The sequence below is a fragment of the Typopeltis vanoorti genome, chromosome 24 (assembly GCF_054136105.1).
Source record: "Typopeltis vanoorti isolate ZY-2024b chromosome 24, IOZ_Tvanoo_1.0, whole genome shotgun sequence".
Lineage (NCBI taxonomy): Eukaryota > Metazoa > Arthropoda > Arachnida > Uropygi > Thelyphonidae > Typopeltis > Typopeltis vanoorti.
Genome location: NC_143572.1, coordinates 23,775,507 through 23,796,293, shown reverse-complemented (window position 1 = coordinate 23,796,293; position 20,787 = coordinate 23,775,507). Strand labels below are relative to the sequence as shown.

The following is a 20,787-nucleotide window of genomic DNA, read 5'->3' as shown; positions in this document are numbered from 1 at the left end:
GTTAATTCGTCCTCTTCTGTAATCTTTCAATTTCCCAATTTACAACAGCTTAAGACAAACGGATCTCTTATCCAATCGAAGGATGATATGCCAAGTGAGGGAAAATATTTTTCAATATTTGTATTTAATAATCTTAAGGTTTGTAAATTAGATCTATTAGATTCTCATTCAGTTTGCACTTTTTCCTTAGTTCAAACATATTCACTGCATTTTCTTTTCTGATTCTTTCTTCCCAAAGGATTAGTTTTTCCTTGAGTGCGTTAATTTTGTCAGTGGAAGTATGAATGTTTTCACACTCTCCCTGGATACTTTTATTAAGTGTATTTAAAGACTGAAATAAATCAGCAAGAAATGCAACCTTACTGCACAAAGCTCGTCGCTAAGAAAATCTGATAACTCAGATTGTTGAGTTATCAGATATTTTGTCAAAAAAAAATAGAATTTCCTCTTTTAGTTCATAAAATCTTGATAAAACTCGTCCACAAGATAACCATCTCACTTCTGTATGTATTAACAACTGCGTGTAAGAAGCTTCCATTGAGGAGCATAGTGCTGCAAACAATCTCGATTGTAACCACCTGGCTTTTATATAATTGACAATTTTTATGGTCTCGTCTAGTATTTTTTTAAGCTCAGGTACCAAAGATTTTGACGCTAGTACTTCTCTGTGAAGAAAACAACGTGTAAAAGTAATTCTAGGATTCTTATTTTGAGCCAGTGTAACAAATCCTTTTACATTTCCTAACATCGAGCGGGCACCATCCGTGCAAATACTGATGCAAGAATTCCAAGACAGCTTATGGCAATTTATCAACAACATCAAAAATATCTTGGCCCTTCGTTGTTTCCTGGAGTGGTCGACAAAATAAAAACTGTTCTATAATATCTTTCTTATAAATAAATTACTGAAGGCTAGAAGTCAAGTTACATCAATTGAGTACCAGTTACATCAATTGATGTAACTGGTACTTTACCAGTTACATCAATTGATTCGTCCAACTGAATAGCAAACATATCTGCTTCTTTGATGTCAGATACCACTTGCAACTCAACATCTTTGGCCAAATCCTGAATACGTCGATAAATGGTCTGACATACGAATTTTTAAAAATCTCCTTTTCATATTCCTCGCCAAAGATGATATTAACAATTTTACAGCCTGCTGCAATTGTGTGAGATTTCATTTTTTAGCAACAATTTCTGCGATTGCGTAACTGGCTTCTTGGGCTTTTTTGGACATAGTTAGAAATTTAGTCCATCTTTTTGCTTGAATAGTTTTATCCGGTACAAGTCTTTTAAAAGATTCAGCCGGTTTTTCGCTCAAGTGAGAATGTTTAGATTGTAAATGTCTATTTAATTTACTTGGAACCATAGCGTTGTTTGCTAATTTTTCGCCACAAACTACGCATGTAGGACGTGGCGGAGCTTCTTGACTGGAAATAAAGCCAAATGACAAATAATTTTCGTCGTAATGGCGAACGTTAGTTTTTAATTTCGTTTTAGAATTTAGTTTTAGAAAAACCAGTACTAGATATGGTATCAGCTGCTGGGCAAAACTAGCTTCACTTTCTTCTTTCTTTTTTTTTTCTTTCGACGTACTAGCTTCTTCGCTTTCGTTTTTTTATTACAAATTTATCCATTTTAAAGGAATACTATTGAATAAAATTAACTGAATGAAGGGGAAAAAAAACAATAAAAGAACTCTCCCGTTACCTTAAAAATAAAAGAATTAAATGGAGTTCTTTGTGAACACACTTATCAAAAGATTAAAGCTAATTAAACGCACAATTTTAAACCGATTCACCAACCGTAAGTTTCGTAAAATATAAATAAGGGAGCTTCAGGTGCGGATGGAAGACCAGACATTAATAAGTAAATGCGCAAATTGCGATATTATTTCTTTCAATTAATTTGTTTTCACAAATCTCGTGGCACACCTAGAGACCTCTAGCGGTACACCGGTTGAAAATCGCTGCACTAGATGATCATTAATACTCAGTATATTTTGATCGGCAGGCTTAGTAGAGATATAACTTGAAATATTTTTTTTCTTTTAAACATTGACTTAAATGAGTTTTTTTTTAATAATCTTAAAATTAAATATTATAATAATATTTCAAAATACTTTCATATTTATTTTTGCCTCAATATGATTTAAAATTTGCAATTTCAAAATGATTTACAGTTTTCAAATTTCGTTTAAAATTTATATCTTCAGTTTTACACATAAAATTATCTACTCTCGGCTTTCTTTTAAAATGTATGCAGAAATTTAATTGAAAAATATTCAACAGTTTATAAAAGGGGAAAAAAGTCTATAGGGTTACAAATTTCAAAAGACAGGCGAGAATTATTACAGAAATTAAGCAAGCTTGGCTTTCGTCTAGTTTAATTGAAGTGTCATGCAAAGGGCAAAATTCAATTCGAATATCAATCTTATATTCCCTCAAGAACATTTAAGAAGCCTAGCCATCTATAACCTTAAAGATCGTGCTTCCTTATAATTCCCATGCAAAGCTAATGGACTTCTGTAGACAGGCAGCTAATATAAAAAAAAAAGTTATTGATCTCGTTCTCTCGTGAACCAGGAACAAATGAAACTCGTGAACACCCACGAGACGACTTTCGTCTGCGCTTTCTAAAATATCAACGACCGGTCATATTGCTAGTAGTACCAAACGTTAGCGGACTCGGTTATATAAAGTTTTGTGTTTTTGACGACGGCGCCACCAAACGTCTAAATTATTCAGTGCTACACTCTCAGAGTCCCACTTGTATTCCACACACGTTCTCAATGGAAATGTAATACATAAAATAAACGGGCGATAAGCTAGCAAAAGTATGTTTCACAGTTTAAGTTTAAATTTATATATCTTTCAAATAAACACATAATAGTCATCAAATGAGTTCAAAAATATTTAATGTTCTAATAAATTTCTAACGCTTTATCGTTAAATTCAGTTTATTATCCTGTTATGACAATTTATTTTAAATATACTTTTTAAAAATACTTAAAATTGAGAAACTCATCAATTATTTAGTAATCACTATTTAGTATTGTTTAGCATTATTTAGTATATAAATAAAAAATAAATCAGCTAACGCCTTTTATTCCCTTATAGGGAATAGGTGAGGCCTTCATACCCTATCTTTTTGGAGACTGAGTGGGCAATTCAATCTCCACCGATAGCCAATCAGAGATAGCTGGCTATCACTAATTATAGCAGCCACCATGAAGAGGCTGGCAAACAAGTGCTGCCATCTCTTGGTACTTAACCCTAACAAGATATGTTACTGTCTGAAATAATGTGGGTACTACGGTCGACTTTCTTGAGTTTACGGGGATAAAAAAAAACGAGTTTCCGGGAGGAAAAACCTGCTTGCCGGTGCCAGAGATCGACTAACTCAGGAATCGGTCGAAGAAAGGCTTAGAAAAAGTTCCTCCAGTCGGAGACTAGACTTGAACTTAAGTCTGACTTCGAGCGACCAAGCACAGAGGACGCAAGCACCACTTCCAGTGAGCTACACAGGCCTTTATTTAGTATAATTTTAGCATAATTATTTAACATATTTAACATTGCTTTGGCATAATTATTGGAAAACTAGCGCTTGGATAAGGGGATTTTGAATGGATGGAGAATAAAGACACTCATACCAGCTAGAATAGCTTTAGTTGTTAGACTGGAGCAAGTGCGTAAATCGGGAGAGCGGAAGCCAGACCACAGAAAGAGGTATAAAAATCCCCACCAACTATTCCATTTTGTTCCATAGAGTTGCTAAGAGGAGAAATAATATCAATGATATGCTTGGAGAGAGAGAGAGAGAGAGAGAGAGAGAGTCTAATACGTTGTGAGAATGATGGGTTTATCTGGAATTCTGGTTGGTAGGTTAACAATTTGCGTTAGATCATTACTAGCAGCAAACAATTCAGCTTATCTTCCGGCATGGTTTGTGAAGAGGGGAGGAACCACTGAATTGTAGTCGTTAAGGGAGATTATCTCACTGTTTGGGTGATGAGACTATAAGTGATCAACTTTCAGGAAGAGGTAATCAAAAAAGGTCAGTGTAATCATCGCAACTTAGCGGTAAAGGAAGGAAATGGAGACAAAATAAGTCGAGAAAATCTTGAGCCAAAGCAGATCATATAAAGGAGATTACTAGCTTGATAACGTTCGGCATGGAATATCCGACCCTACCTTACCGAAGCGCTTGATCTACCCTTCTCACAGGAGATATGCATGATTTACTACGAATAGTTCGACCTATCGAAGAGAATAAAAATTGAGATTCAGGGATGAGTAATAGATCAGGTTTGAATGACTGTAATTGGTGGTGCATATTACTGATGTTAGCACTAAGTCATATGAGGAATTTATTTATTTATTTATTTTACATGGTGTTTTCTTAGATTTTTTGGGTATATTTTTATTGTTTATGCAGTTTTCGTTACATTTCTGATGTTGTTCGGAATTTTTTTGTGGGAGATTTGCTCTTCTTTTGTGTTACTGTGTTCGGCAAATTTATAGAGCAGGGTCAGACAGTAGGATTGAAGGACTTGTTGACATGATTCCCTAAGAGGGCGCTGCCTCGGCAATGCCTCCTACTCGGTCTCCCTTCAGGCACGACTTGTCAAATAAGCAGCAGCAGGATTATTTGGCAGTTGATCGAAAAGCTCCTGAAGTGTTACCAACAGATTCGGTCCCGTATACTAAGAACACCACTTTACTGCTGTACCCTCGAAGGAAGAAGTACTGAAACTCTAGTTCAATAATTATGGTAGTGGAGAGAATGCTTAGCAAATTCACTACCCACATGCATGTAAAAAGAAAGAGAGGGTACAAAGACCAGAGACCCTAGATGAAACGTGGTAAGTGGCACCTCACGCCTCCAATAAGCAGGGTGGTATTTCTCTGGGCGATGAAGTTCATCTATTACCAAGCGGGCTATTTGGCATTTACTCTAACTAGGGAAGTTAGAGTAAATGCCAAATGGCTCGATTCTCCCCAATTTGAATATGGTACGACAGTGGATTGAGTTTAGACCAGGAACAGATCCTGAGATGATGTTGAAACTCTTAGTGGCAACATACTTGCGACCATGCTTTGAAGTGAATTATTCTTATTTAGGCGAACTCGTATACAAAACTATAGTGGATACTGACAATATGAGAAACATTATGGAAGACCCTAACGATAGGTTTGGGTCTAAAATTTTGACTCTCTTATTGTGTCAAATTTTTAGGACTTCCATTCTTTGTTTTTGTCACAAAAGGAGAATAAGCAAGTCTGAAGGGTTTCTTTTGGATTTTTTGGAACTTTATTCAAAAACAAAGAATTACTTATAATACTCTTTTGGTAATATGAATTTGCAGAGAAAATATGAGTGAGGTCCAATAATAATAATAATGACATGGGCTCTTGTTATCCGTAGCCCGATACAGTTTTTAACGATATCTGACGTCGAAAACTAATAAGAAATTAACGTAATCCTACTGACTCTAAATAACATTTAATTCATTCTCAACGAACACAAATATCACCAAACACTTTTGACAAGTGGTGTAAAAGAAATCTTACAGTTAAATCCAGTGATGGATCCAAATTTTATGTTTAGGAATAATCAGTTAGAAGAGGATGATTGTTGAGAAAGACATTTTCATATTTGAAATTCCTTTGTTTGATTGATTAGAATTTCACTTTTCATATTTATTTCAACGTTTTGTTTGCTATTATAATTTTTAAAAAACAATATAATTGTTATTTGATAGCAAATACGGAATTTTTTACTCTAATTTCTTGCTTGGAACGATTGTCTCTATCTCAGAGATGAGTAGTATGAGAAAGAGATAGAAAAATAAGAAAACAGATCTTAAGTAAGTTTGTACAGTTTTCTTTGATTCAGAGTATGGTTCCAGAGTGATTTAACTTGAGTAATTTCGTGGGTCCAGCTTCTAATGATGATGTTTTAATAATGTTCGTCTTTGGCAGAACCATCGTTGAGCGACCTCGAGTGATTCTCTTGGATCACTCAATGAGGTTCAGAGTGATCCTTTATATTCCTCAGAGTTTTTGGAGATGACCACTCCGCACTTCAGTAGTAGGTCAAATACGGTCTAGGTAGTGGCGACCTTTCCATGATGTTTTTGTGTTATCGGATACAGAGGCAACTGATGTGAAGTCAATAGTTTCTATATACCCGTAAAAATAGACTAGTCATGAAGATACTTCGCAAGCAAACTATTTGTTCCCTGTTGGGTAAAGGATTAAAACAAGAATATAATTCAAACCAATAATTTGCACGTTGGAAAATGAAGATGATATAAGCTCAGCGGATATTTGGAAGCCTACTATTATAACAATAAAAGGAAATGCGTTTACTCACAATAGCATTCTCCCTAGAATGACACTAATTATCCCAATAACTGATTTGCAACATTTATTTTTACATTGTTTCAATGACTTCCGCGTGTGTATTGTGCTTTTAAAAAATACATTTTCTTTTCTTTTAATATTCCATTTCGTATTTACATATTTAACTGAGTTCATCCCTATTTTCAGCCTTCCAGTAAAGTAAATCTTTCAATTTTCTTGGGGCTATAAAAACCCATAAGGAAAAGTGACAATTTGTTAACCTATTTTTCAAACTTTTTTATTCGTCTTGACAACTGCCTCTAATAATAAATACTAAGCACGTTAAGGAAGAGGCGAAAATCGATATTGCATCCTTCACTAATTTTCTCTTTGCCAGACACATGCAATACGATTTCTTACAATGTAAAAGCTTGTAAGATAATATAAGACAGGAATTTTATGACTTTCGCTCATCTCTTTTCGTCGTCCCCTCCCAACCCACTTTTCTCTCCTTCGATGCTTGCAAGAACATTAAATGTACGATTATAATTCAATGCAAGCCTTTCTCCAAAGATTACGACCGTTACTATGACAACTGCAAGAGAGATAGAACGAAAGAGAGAGAGAAACATCAAGCGCCATTTCATCACAACAACCTAACACATTGTCATGTTCATACATGCACCAAGAAAAAACAATCTGCTAAACAGTGAAATGCCTCCAATGGAATGCAATTCACACAATAATTCCACTGGGGAACAGTTTTGTTTTGTTTTTTCTTCATATTTCAATAAGTTTTCAAACGTGCGTTTTCTCTGTGCTATAATAATATGATAATGATAGCATAATAATAAAAATAACAGTAATAACAGTATAAAAATCCTAATGATGCAATAACACTAAGTGCCTCCGTAGCCCATTGGAAGAATGACAGCGCATGCGCCCTTCAATATTACCACGTATACCAGATACCCACCTTTCAAAAATGATCTATTTTCTTCTTGGAACTCAAGGAGTATCAAAGAAAAAAAAGAAGAGCAAGAGAAGCGTTAGAGAAGAGGTTAATGTAGTTGATCATCAAGACTTGTCAAGCATTTGTTTGCTTAATATACAGGGTGTCTCAAAAAATGTGTACACACTTCAACAGCTGATAACTCATTCAATTTTCGTGATTTTGCAGGTTTAATGGAATTGAAATAATGGCTGAAACCTGACTAAGCTTTGAGGAAAGAAAATTTATTCTTAAATGCTACTGGAAGCATGAAAACGTAGTGGAAGTTCAAAGACGGTTTAGAAGAGAATTTCAACGAGATCCACCTACGAGACTTACTCTCACTCGAATTAGAGATAAATTTGAAGAAGATAGAACTGTTCAAAATGTCTATAAGCAACGTTCAGAAAGACCACAAATAGCTACGAGGCCTGCAACAGAAGAAAAGTTGATTGAAACGTATCGTCAAAGTTCAAGAAAATCTGTGCGACAAGCGTCTCGTGAGATAGGAGTATGAAAATCAAGTGTCCATCGCATGTTGAAGCACAGTCATTGGAAAAGTTACATTCCAAGAAGAGTACACGCTCTCAATGAAGATGCCCCGGATAGGAGAATGCAGTTTTGTGAGTGGTACTTGGAAAAATGTGAAGAGGACGCACAATTTCCAAGACGAATTGTGTGGAGTGATGATACCACATTTAAATTAAATGGGTCAATTAACCGGCACAATTGCACTTACTGGCACCTGAGAATCCGCATATTATGGAGGAACATCATGTAAATTTAGCAGGAATGACGGTGTGCTGCGGCTTATCAGCACACGGATTAATTGGACCATTCTTTTTCGACAGTATTCTAACTGGTGCTAATTACTTGAACTTGCTGCATGAAGCTGTCATGCCACGTATTCAAGAGGACTTTGAGGATGAGGACTTTTATTTTCAACAAGATGGGGCACCCTTACACTACCATCGAGATGTGAGGACTAATCCTGATGAGACTCTACCCAACAGATGGATTGGAAGAAGAGGTTCTGTAGAATAACCCCCCCCCCGCATTCACCAGAACTCACGGCAATGGAGTTCTTCTTGTGAGGATTTATCACGGATGAAGTTTACACTTCAAACGCAGCAGTCGACGACTTGAAAGTAGCAATCGAAAGAGAAGCTACAAGACGAAATGATTCTCAGTGTTTGCAATTCCATTGCTGCACGTTATCAGCGGTGTCTGGACCAGGACGTTCATCAGTTTGAATACAGACGTTGAGGAATGAAAAGTAGATTTGTGTAGTGTACTTTACAATGTGAAAGTTAACTATGTTATAATAAATACCAACTTTTTGATCATTCAAAGTGTGTATACATTTTTTGAGACACCATGTATACAACTTTTCCTAAATGTTACATTCGTATATGTAACAATTGTGAAAAACGTTGCATTAAATATGTTAAATTAATATCAATGAAGTTTCATATATGTGCAAATAAATTTTGATATATGTCGAAAAAACGAAACTTTACAATTTCAATATGCAATTTCAATATGCGCCCTCTAATTTACTTGGCGTACATGGAAATGATAATTCCACTTCGAACAGTGTGCTGTTTTGAAGGTTAGTTCACTGATTGTTGCTATGGTTCCCACTGATACGCTGCTTCAACCCTACCCTTTTCACTACAAGTGGAGGAATAAACTTGTTGACATAACCGGTACAAAAGAAAACGAAATCAGATGTCATGCACCACTTTCGTATTCCAAAATCACCGAATAGAAAATGCGTAGCAGTTGGCAACACCCATTTTATGTTATTTTAATTTTTAGTAGATTTAATTTAAATTTATTAATTTATTTATAAATTAATAAATTTAAATTAAATTTACTATTTAAATTATTATGGAGTACTAGATTGTATATTATAGTCACTATCATAACGAGTTTATGCTGTGACAGCAGAAAATTTTGATTTGTATCTTAGCATTGAGGCAGCATTGACATACTTTTGAGGTTCACAATTACCAGCTGTATTAAACTTCATTAAAATTCCATGCTTTTACATGAAACCCTATTTTTCAAAAGTTATTTAATATTTTAAGATGGCATTTATTAGTTTCTAGATTGTGTAGTCTTTAAAATATTCAACGAAGAATAAATTGTATACAAAAAAGGGCTTCTGGTTTTTTTAAATTCCACTCTATCTGAGAACGAGTCCTGAATTTTTCCATTTTGCAGGGTATGAACAATAAAGTAATGACATGAATCCGCAAATGGAATATGGATATGCTAAAACTATAGGATTTAAAGCAACAGGTAAAATGTAATATTTCACAAAGGTACACATAACATGTCTGTGTAGCTCAATGAAAGTGACATTTACATAACAGTAAACCACCTGAAGAAAGACTTAAATTGAATTCTAGTTGCCAACTGAAGAATTTTTTCCAAGCTTTTCATCGACCGTTTCCTGAGATAGTCGATCTCTGGCACGGGCAAGCGGGTTTTTTTTCCCCAGAAACTCGTTTTTTTTTCCTTCTGTAAACTCAAGAAAATCGACAGGAGAACCCGAACTATTTCAGACAATGACATATTGAGTTGGGATTAGGTTAGGAACCGCGGGATGGTGCCACTTATTTGCCGTCTCTTCATTGGATGCGCCGCTTAAAATTAGTGATAGTCTTGGGCCATTCAGTCTCCGAAAGTTAGGGCTAAAAACGGCCGCGCCTTCTCCCTATAAGGATATAAAAGGCGTTAGCAGATTTATTATTTTTATTTTTATTTATTGCTACGCATAGATAAGAATTATCCTCAAATTAAATAGATATTTCGTACTATACTCAATACACAGTAGGATATATACATATATATGATTAAAAAGCAAGTTTATATAAAATTACTTGGTATCTTGAATACATAATATACCCAAGTTAAAAACTTTCTTTTTACACACACACACACACACACACACACACACACACACACACACACACACACACACACACACACACACACACACACACACACACACACACACACACACACACACACACACACACACACACACACACACACATAGTAGCATAAAACAGAAAGAAGAAACTATTAGTGAAATTTTATCAATAGCATTACTATAAAATGAAATTTTATATCTCGACAGAAAATCGTATTGATCCAATTTACAATTGGATAGGATTACATTTGGAATATGAAAACTCTAAATTTCTTACGATGCTGCTTTGAAATATCGTAAGTATGGATACCTCATTATAGGAATGACATTGATTTGCTAGAAAGATTGCGAAGGAGAACAACGAGGAGTAATTGGACTGAGGTCATGACTTGTGATGAAAGACTTAAGGTTGGTACGCCGCAGTTATTAAAAACGATACATCTTCGTGAGGAGAATATCTATATGCCTTTGAATAAAGTGGGCGATATTGAAGTCTTTGAAAAGACTGAAAATAAAGTTTAAAAGTCTTTGGAGATCATGAATTTAAAATCCAGGAGCAGAATAATAAGTTAGAATTGAGGGAATATTAGTTTTATTCAGAATATTGGAAATACATGAAATCAGTTGTTTGAGAAAAGTGTTGTCGTCTGGATAATAAGCATATATTAAATAAATGTGATTAAAATATTGGGAAGGAATGCATATTAGTATAGGTGTCTAACAGTAAGCACTCCATATTGCTGCCCACTCAGCTCTGACCTTGTTGCTGATAATAACTGAACATACATCCGTCACCTTCTCAGCATGAAAACCAGCCGGAGAGCACATGTGGTTAACTGATATAATATACTGACCCCCATAGTCTTGGTTATTTCGGCTTTTTTTTTTCGTGAATTCACCTAAGCTTTGCTAAACCTGTCGTACATCTTAGTACCATGGATGGTTAAGGCTGAGGCTATAATCCGATCCCCTACACACACACACACACACACACACGATAGATAGATGTGTGTGTGTGTGTGTGTGTGTGTGTGTGTGTGTGTGTGTGTGTGTGTGTGTGTGTGTGTGTGTGTGTGTGTGTGTGATATTTTCTATATATTTTGTGTTTTATATATTTTTAATACAACATTTTAATAATAATAATAACAATAATAATAATAACTGATGGGTATTTTATTTGTTCTGCCGATTTATTTTCGACGAAATGTCAAGCATTTATCGTTATATTTTCACAAGTTGAACCTGATGAACGGTTTGGCGCTATTGGCTGATAGCGCCAAACCGGTATCAATAAATAATTAATTTAAAAGCTCTTCGTAACTAAATATTTCATAACCATGTAATTAGTAATTCTTAAGACTATTACATAATAATGTATTGAACATTATAATAACAATAACCACAGCCATCTTATACGGTACTCGAAAATCTGTCGACCTTAGGGCATCTGGTCTGATCATGTGTCAATTCCGAAGATATCGATGATAGTGTGAATAAAGAACCTCGAGAGGAAAATAATAAAAATATATTATTTTCTATATACTAATCCAAATGAAATTTTGTGCCTTTCTATAATTTGCAGCAAATTAACCCATTGGAGAAAATACTGGGACGTGGAAGCAGCACATGTGATCTTATTACATCATGTATGAAGAGTCCTGGATTCTCTCAGGTGGTGAACACATGCCTTTCCTTCTAGGGTGCCATTCATCATTGTCAGGTGAGCTGTCAGTATGCATCATTCGGTGGCTATAACGTTTACAGTAAACGCACGTGGCTCCAAACATCCTCATACCGCGAAAGGGATGCGTTTGGATGGTGCTTATGGGATCATTACCCGAGTAGAACATACTGATTATTCTAACTCAGAACAGCTGTTTACAGTTGCTGATAGAAGATAAAAGCTACTTATTTCTGGTGTTTTATTTATTTATTATTGTTGTGGTTGTTTACTGAATAAATATTTGCTTCGGTTAGCATGAATTTTTCAAAAGGAATTTTAAGATGGCATCAGTGGAATCGAATGGATTTTATTGTCGATATTTTCTTAGAATATACTCTTCTAGAAGCTGAACTGAATCTTCAACTGATTCAGAGAAAAAAAAAATGAGCTATTGTAAATATTTCCAGTAGCTTCTGTTTTGCATAATCCTGAATTTTCAACGTTAATATCCTCTGGTAACACCAGGTATAGTAGCTCGATGTGTGTGCATGTGGCTGTTCCAAACTCCGTGGTCACTCCCTTTTCTGGCTATTCTATTTATCACTTCCACTTATTGAAGTGTTGAGTTTTTATAATATTAAAACAAAGGACGGCAATTACTGACGCCTAGTAACTAGATGTCAGTTTTACTATTGCCCATTTTTAGTACTTCAAAAAAAGAAAATGCACTGAAAACAGTAGGAAAAATATTCATGAAACAAAATTAAAAACCACATTGTCAATGAATGTTAATGGAGTCGCTTAAAAACGTGATCTTCGGCACATGTGTGTGCGCTCCAAAGACATTACTACCTCATGCATCAGACTTCTTTCAATTGAAAGTGACAGCACTGTTAACTTAACTTTTCATAGTAAGTCATTATTTTTTTATTTATTGGACTTTGTAACGTAAATTGAACAACGGCTGAACGTCTTATACATATCAGGTCTGTCTTTCACGCCTATTATCTCTTCAAGTATTTGATAAATTTTAATGAAATATGGTGAAAATTCTTTATTGAAATACTTGTATATATATTCTAATTTCAGTTTTGATTTGCAGTGCTACATAAACTAAGCACAGTACATGAAACGGTATTTTAATGCAGTTCAAGTATGTCAATGTTCTACTTTTACCTTTCTTCTGGCATTGTGCCAAATGGGAAAGTACACAAAGTAAAAGTCGAAAGTTTTGTTCACGTTTGGAATTAATTTGGTTCACGATAGTTCACAGAAACATCGTCCTTTAGTTTAGTTCTTTTTGAATACACTGCACATCTTATTTACATCACAAATAGATTGTTACAAATATACAGAAAAAAATAAACAGCATGACTTACAAAATAACAGTAAAAAAAAACCAAAAAATTGTAATCGCCAGGATAAACAAAGAGCTGCACTAAACGTAGAGACTATCTTGAAGTTAGAGAAAAAATATAACAAAAATCATCTAAATATAATATTTGTCTTGTAGCATAGAAACTGTAAGGCCATCAACGCATCTATTCGATATTAAACTATTCTGACTGGCATAAAGATAGCCTTGTCTGCCTTAATGCAAATCAGACGATAGATCGGCATTCATTTAGATTTCACTTGTTTCGTTCGCCATATTTCTTTAAGACCAGGATATTCCCGTTTGTCAGGTTTTGTGCCGAAAACACACATAAATAAGTTTTTATAACTTATGAAACTGATACGTTTTTCTCCTATTAATTGAATATTTTAATAGTATAATAACTACGAATTATTTACCTTCTTTTTGTGTTTCGTTGATCGAAATGTTTATAGCAAACCGAATACATTGTGCACCAATAATATATGCGTTATTTATTTGTGTGTGTGTGTGTGTGTGTGTGTGTGTGTGTGTGTGTGTGTGTGTGTGTGTGTGTGTGTGTGTGTGTGTGTGTGTGTGTGTGTGTGTGTGTGTGTGTGTGTGTGTGTGTGTGTGTGCAGGGCAGTGTGCCGGATTTACGTATAAGCTAAAAAAAGCTACAGCTTAGGGCCTCAAATAAAAAAACAAAAAGACCAGCTGATGTTTTAAAAGGGTCCTCTGGGTTTTGTATAGCTTAGGGCCTCAGCAAGTCTAAATCCGGCCCTGGTGCAGGGACGCGCCAGTAGTGTGCAAAACTTTAGTTGGCGCCCCTATATCCCTCGCCCCAATAAAAAACCACTTTATAAAAACGTATCAGTGAGTAAAAATGAAATACGAAATATATAATTATAAGTTTATTGAACAAAAAGCAGAAATTACAAAAAAAAAATGTATAAAAAACAATAAACATACAAGAAGGGTACAAAAACAACAAAAATAATTTGGAAAAAAAATAAAGTAAATAAATAATAAAATAAATAAATAGCAGTAACTTACAAGTATATAAAATAGGAACATATTAAACATTATTGGGTAAAGAAATAGTTAAATAAATATTTAAACAGAAAGAAAAATCACTTATTGAATTGAATAGTTTCATTAATGAAATTCTCGAATAATATCATGTATATCAAGTTGATCCAAAATATCTGACTCTATCGATATAATGGCAAGATTCGAAAGTCTGTCTTGTACCATTGTGGAGCGAAGTATTTTTTTAATAATTTTAAGTTTAGAAAAGGACCGTTCCGCAGATGCTACAGACACCGGTAATGACAAAAGAATCCGAAGAGCAATTGTAAAGTTTGGATAAACTGTGATTAAGTCGTTTGAATAATTATCTGATATATATCATTTTTAAAATTAGAAATAAATGGTTGACAGTGTAAAATTTCTTCTCATAAATCGTCTACGTCAATGTCTGAATGATTCTCGTGTGTTACTTTGTGTCTTAACTTTTTACAAGATAATAAATATTCTTTATTTTGTGAAGTACTTAACAAATACAAAAACTGAAATGAATTCATATGTTCTTTTAATAAAGTAAATCTTTCATGCAAAGATTGTAATGTTTGATCTGTTATGCAGAGAGAAAAAAATTACTTGAAATGAAATTTTAGGATCTACTATATTTTCATTTTCATGTTCGTAATCAAATTGTGTTGTCTTTTTACGTAGCCCTAGTGGTCTACTACTATAAAATACAGACTCTGCGTCAAATTTTGCTGCAATTAATTCGAGCTTTCTACAATTTTTTTGAAAGTTTCATCAGACCTATAATCATTTAAAAATTGATTTAGATCATTCAGTGCATTCTAAAGCAAGTCGGAGATTCATAGATGAAGACTGCAGTATTTTGCTGAAAAAATTCACTTTATTTAAAATATCATACCAAATCTTTGGCGCCTTTACTGGCGCCTGTGTGCGTCGCACACATTGCACATATGGCCGGCGCACATCTGTGTGTGTGTGTGTGTGTGCGCATGCGTTCGTAATCGAGCCATTAAATTGATTCTAGTTTTAATATTTGAAAGAGAATAAGAAAATCAATTGGTCATTAGCGATTTTTTTTACTTTAAACTATAATTACTAACGTGAATTTTTGAATAAAAAAACGATTAGGAACGTCATTTTGGATTTTTATTTTTCGGACTACAACACACACTTGATGGTTAAAGGACAAGAAACAGTGAAGATTTATTCAGCAATTTCCCCTTAATCATTTAGATATCGTTTGATTACACCGAGCTAGCTAAGGTAGTTTTTTTGTCCTGCAATATGTTTGAAAAGAAAGTCCGGAGATAAAAAAAATCTCTGCCACTGAATTTCAAAATTCAAAAGTGATTGCTTTTGAATGTTTTGCCTGTTAGAACCACTGATCATGATGAAGGCCTAAACTATCTATTTTAATACAAAGACATGGAATAAGCCAAACGCTTTATTAGTTAAAGTAGGTCAGAAATACCTACTTCGAATTCCATTTAGAAATCGAAAGAAACTTTATAAGAAGGTTGTCAACTGAACAGCAAGTCAGCTGCTCCCGTGAGACGATGTTTTTTTTTTTTTTTTTTTTTTTTCATCCCGCAAGACACATCAGCCGGCCAAGAGAATATACGCACACAATTAAATATCATATCGGGTCATGCGTTAGATTTATATGAAAGTAAGTTACTTCTCCCTGACAGGCCATAAGCCTTGCACGTTGGAGTGAAGACAACATTCGAACAGTGCATCAGTGAAAATTGTCACTTGTGAGATTAGTGATTGCATCTGCAATACTTTTTATTCATGCTAAATGACTTCAATAAGATTATCGTACAAAGTGGTAGTTTAATCTCTTGATTAACTAAAATGTGAACTTCAAAATACTATGAAAACAGTACAATAAAGGCCACTTCTATAAAATCTAAAAATATTTGTGTTGCATCGATCGAGCTGTTCTACATCAAATAACCGAGCGATTTCTTTTACTCTTTTAAGTTTAGATCCGGGAAGATAATTGTATAAATATGACGGGAATTTGTCAAAAGCAAAACACAATTATTTTGATTTAGAAAGTTGACCTAAATGTTATCGATTAATTATTTCTCCATTAAAGACAAAATTGCTTGCATTCAGCACTGTCGAATCACATAATTGTAACATTCCATTCCATCTGCGATTATCGGATTAAGCCAAATAAGCTTCTTCAAGGCAAAGAAGTTTAGCTATACATTAACCTAATTTATTCTGTACCGGAGATCAAATTTATTCCCCATGGTGTACTATGCCTGTCATTTCACGTATTCTTTTTTTTTGGGAGGGGGGGGGGAAGCCGTGTTTCCAGGGGAAAGTATTTGTGATTCGACCAGCTAACTTTTAGTCCAGTTGGAAAACCTTATGAAGTGTTTCCTCTAAGGACAAATTTCAAGGGATACTGATGCGTCCGACTGCGCTACAACAGCAATACCATTTTTCTTGTTAAATAAATCATCTGCTACCTTTTGCTCCCAAATGGAATAGGTGGGACTCTTTTATCCCCTAACTAACATTTCTTTTCGAAGATCAATGAGCAACTGGTATCAACTTTTACAGTCAATAAGAGTTCAATCCACTTATTGCTTCATTTGTTCATTTCGAACTAAGAGCTATCATATAAAAATAACTATGCGGGTAATGTTTAAATAAATATCTACAGCGATGTAGAGAACAGTTAAGCAAGGTCCACCTAAATTTCTCTAAGGTAGAAGCAATAAAAATGCTCTGGTTTGTATTGCCAATGTGTTGGAATAAATGATGTTGACATCTGATGTTTCACAAACCTCAGTACATTTGACATCGTTTGGTGGCGATTACGGATACATCCATTTGCGATAGACTTGCCACTAAATGTAACAGATATTTTTGAACCATTCCTCCACCAAACTAACAGTCGCTTCTTGTAATGAAATCGTGCGTGTTTGTCTCGCTCTTAACCGATGTTCTAAATCTTCCCAAAGGTCCTCTGTGGGGTTCAAATCAGAATTGTGTGCTGGCCAGATAACCTTTGTGTTCCTGTTTCCTCAATGTCGCTTCAGTCCTCTGTATAATGGTTTATTATCCTATTATTTATTATCGATAGTCAACTGGATCTTGCCCTCAGCACCCCGACATAGAATATCCATAGGTTTAGTGTTCATTATTCCGAACACGTTTCCTAGAACACAACAATCTTCACCCCTCCCATCCCTTTTAAGTTACCTCCTGGAATAAGTGCTCTGGTTCCCCCCCCCAAAAAAAAATCCAAGATTGCTCTTTGCTGTCTGATATGATATCTGATGAGTGAAGGTATTCTTCGGGTAGGTTGTCTATTTTTCTGGCTGTAAAACCCAAGTTTTCGGAAAGAAATATCTTGCCAGTTCCTTATTAAATCGGTTAACTCACCTACGGATGAAATGACAAAGTTTTTCCCGTCCTAGACATGGTTCAAACATAATGCATTCTCCAGTCTCGCGAGCTCTGCATAATAAGTTGAATTCAAGCACTATTTGGATTTGTTTCACGTGAACGTATGCTTAAGTCAAACGAGCAGAGGCTGTCCATTTCGGTTTGAACTTCTAGATAATAGAAATGCCCGATGTACACAGTGCACCTGTTTTTTTTTTTGTTTTGTTTTGTTTGTTTGTTTTCAGCATTTTTCTATCCTTAGTTCTAACTGCAGTTTATAGAATCTTCTTAATTGCTTCTTGGGTTTCATTTCACCATCACGTTTCCATCTTTCGTTGACGTTATGATGAACAGCTCCTTCCATATTTATTATAGAAGGGGAGAGAGAGAGGTAACGGTATTTATTATATTTATTTGTTGTCTTACTGTTGTCATGAATGCAGTGTTTTGAATTGCGTTCGAATCAACTAAGGATATGAAGCCACAGTAGAATGTCTATTAGTTGCGTGTGTTCTTATGGCCCATTTTGCCTGTTTTTCGGGATAAACCCCTTCCAGCTCGGAGCGAGACCTGATAACTCATCATCAGAGAAAAAATCGTTATAAATATTCTTTATAACCTAGACTGGAATCCAATCCTGGTCTCTTCAGTCAGAGAGCGTCATCAATACAGACTGAACTAAGAAAGCTCATGAGTACGTATGCTACAAGTGGACATTGCCATCAAGCGTTTATGTATAATGTTAGTATAATTTTTTCATGTATGATGACGTTCTTTCTTGAATTGCCGTTCTAATTGCTGCATTTTTCTAAACGGTATTTATTAACACTTATCTGCGTGAAATATTTGTGTATGCACATGCTGGATCGATGATACCATGCTGAAATTTAACAGCTAGCGAGTAGTGATTCTTGAGCGACGCAACCTCGACGACAGTTTGTCTTTCGGTTAGAAAGATCTGGATTCAAATCCTGACTAGGACGCGGAACCTTTATTAAAGATTTTTTTTTTGTCAGCCGAATGCGAGTTCAAGTTGCTGGTAAGCTGATGTCATACGGAGTTGATAGGATTTTTTTCTCCAAGAAACTCGAGTTTTTAATCCTGCAAAATCGGCCGGAGAACACACGCAGTTAAAAGACATAATACATGGTCTCGTAGCTTTCGTTACTTCTGTCTATTATTCTTTGAGGTGACTGGTATCTCTTTAGCCGGATGTTAGAATACAAATATTTCTGTACAGCTTTTATGAGGAATTTCTTCAGTGGTTTGTTCTTTTCAGATTATTTATTTCGGATCCGTCAATCCCAAGATTGGTTGGTTGAAGGAGCAGTGCTACTTGACTAGGGAATAGTGATTACAGAATTAAGATGGTTTGCCGTTGTCTTCCTTGTACATCGGTGTCTGTGTTCACGGAATTAGTCTGCCTGATTTCAGGGATGAAAAACCAGAGTTTCAGGGAGAAAGCCTTCAACCCTTGTATGAGACCAACTAATTCACCTTTGATTGAAAAGCCCTGATAAAGATTCTTCGTGTCATAGACCTGGTTCTAACCCAGGTCTTTCCAATTAAAGGGCTCCGTCTAAACCAACTGAGCTACGGAGGATCTTTTCATGTGATACTACTATATTTTTGCTTGTTTGTTTTTCGTGAGAAACATCCAAACCGCCATGGATCTGTGTAGCAAAAATATCTAAATTATTATCGAAAATTGCATAATAAGAAAACTATTTCCTATTATACACCCCCTGTCCAAAAAGAAACCGAACTTTTCGAAAATAGAAGAAACTAGTGGCGCCACCTGTTATATCTTTTTGATTTCGAAAGCGGCAACCTTCATTAGTGTTGTGTCAACTGTTTATGACATTTGTTTCATTAGAAGCCGAGTTATAGTGCCAAGAGTGGCAGTGTGTTTTGACGAACAGTCGGAAAATGAGTTCCAAACAGAGAGCTGCGATTGACTTTTGTGTTAAACTTGGTAAAAGTTTTATCGAAATGCATCAAATGCTTCAAAAAGCATACGGGATGAATGCTTATCCCGTACGAGGTTTAAGCGACTTCAAAGTGGTCATGAGACGCTTGAGGACCACGAAAAGCCGGGCGGTCCAAAAACTGGTCTGAGCGAAGTTAACATCCAAAAAGTGCGTGATTTCATCAAAGAAAACCCGAAATCGTCCGTGAGATTGATTGAAGATAAATTGGGGATTCCAAAATCAACTGCGCACAATATTTTGACCGAGAGCTTGGGCCTTCGTAAATTGAATTCGCGATTTGTTCCCCACAAGTCGACCGAAGACCAAAAAATGTATCGAATTGAACACTGCAAGGACCTCATTAAAGCCGCTCGTAAGGACTCAAACTTCCTTGAAACGATCGTTAATGGTGACGAAACGTGTTGTTTTGAGTATGAGCCCGAAACAAAGCGCCAGTGCTGAGTGGAGACCACCAGAAGAGGGGGCATCCAAAAAAACGTCGCTTGGAGAAGTCAAAAGTAAAGACAATGCTAATTTGTTTCTACGATTCCAAGGGCATTATCCACAAAGAATTCGTTCTGCTTGGCCAAACGGTCAATGGTGAATTTTATCTCGAAGTTTTGAAGCGATTGACAGCGAGAATTCGTCGCGTACGGCATGAATATCGTGATGACCGACCGTTCGTCAAAAGACACTGTCACTCTTGGCACTATAACTCGGCTTCTAGTGAAACAAATGTCATAAACAGTTGATACAACACTAATGAAGGTTGCTGCTTTCGACAACAAAAAGATACAACAGGTGGCGACACTAGTTTCTTCTATTTTTGAAAAGTTCGGTTTCTTTTTGGACAGAGAGTGTATATATAGCAAAAAAGATACTTGGAAAAGAAAGAAAGAGAAAACTAGATTCAACTGAAATAAAACTTCAGCTCAGTTGAAGTTTATTTCCTTCATCCCAACTAAGGTTGAACGATAGACGAGACAGATGGAAAACTCTTGGAAAACTCTCCGCACTTAAGATGAACTTCAGAAAAAAGAAAAAAAAAATC

The 20,787-nt window shown here is 35.3% G+C and overlaps 1 protein-coding gene across 1 annotated transcript in view; it reads left to right on the top strand.

The window, feature by feature from the left end:
- The window catches only part of LOC150093022 (arrestin domain-containing protein 3-like), a 118,577-nt gene that overhangs the window by 48,859 nt on the left and 48,931 nt on the right, over positions 1-20,787 (top strand). The gene's annotated exons all lie outside the window — the stretch shown is intronic.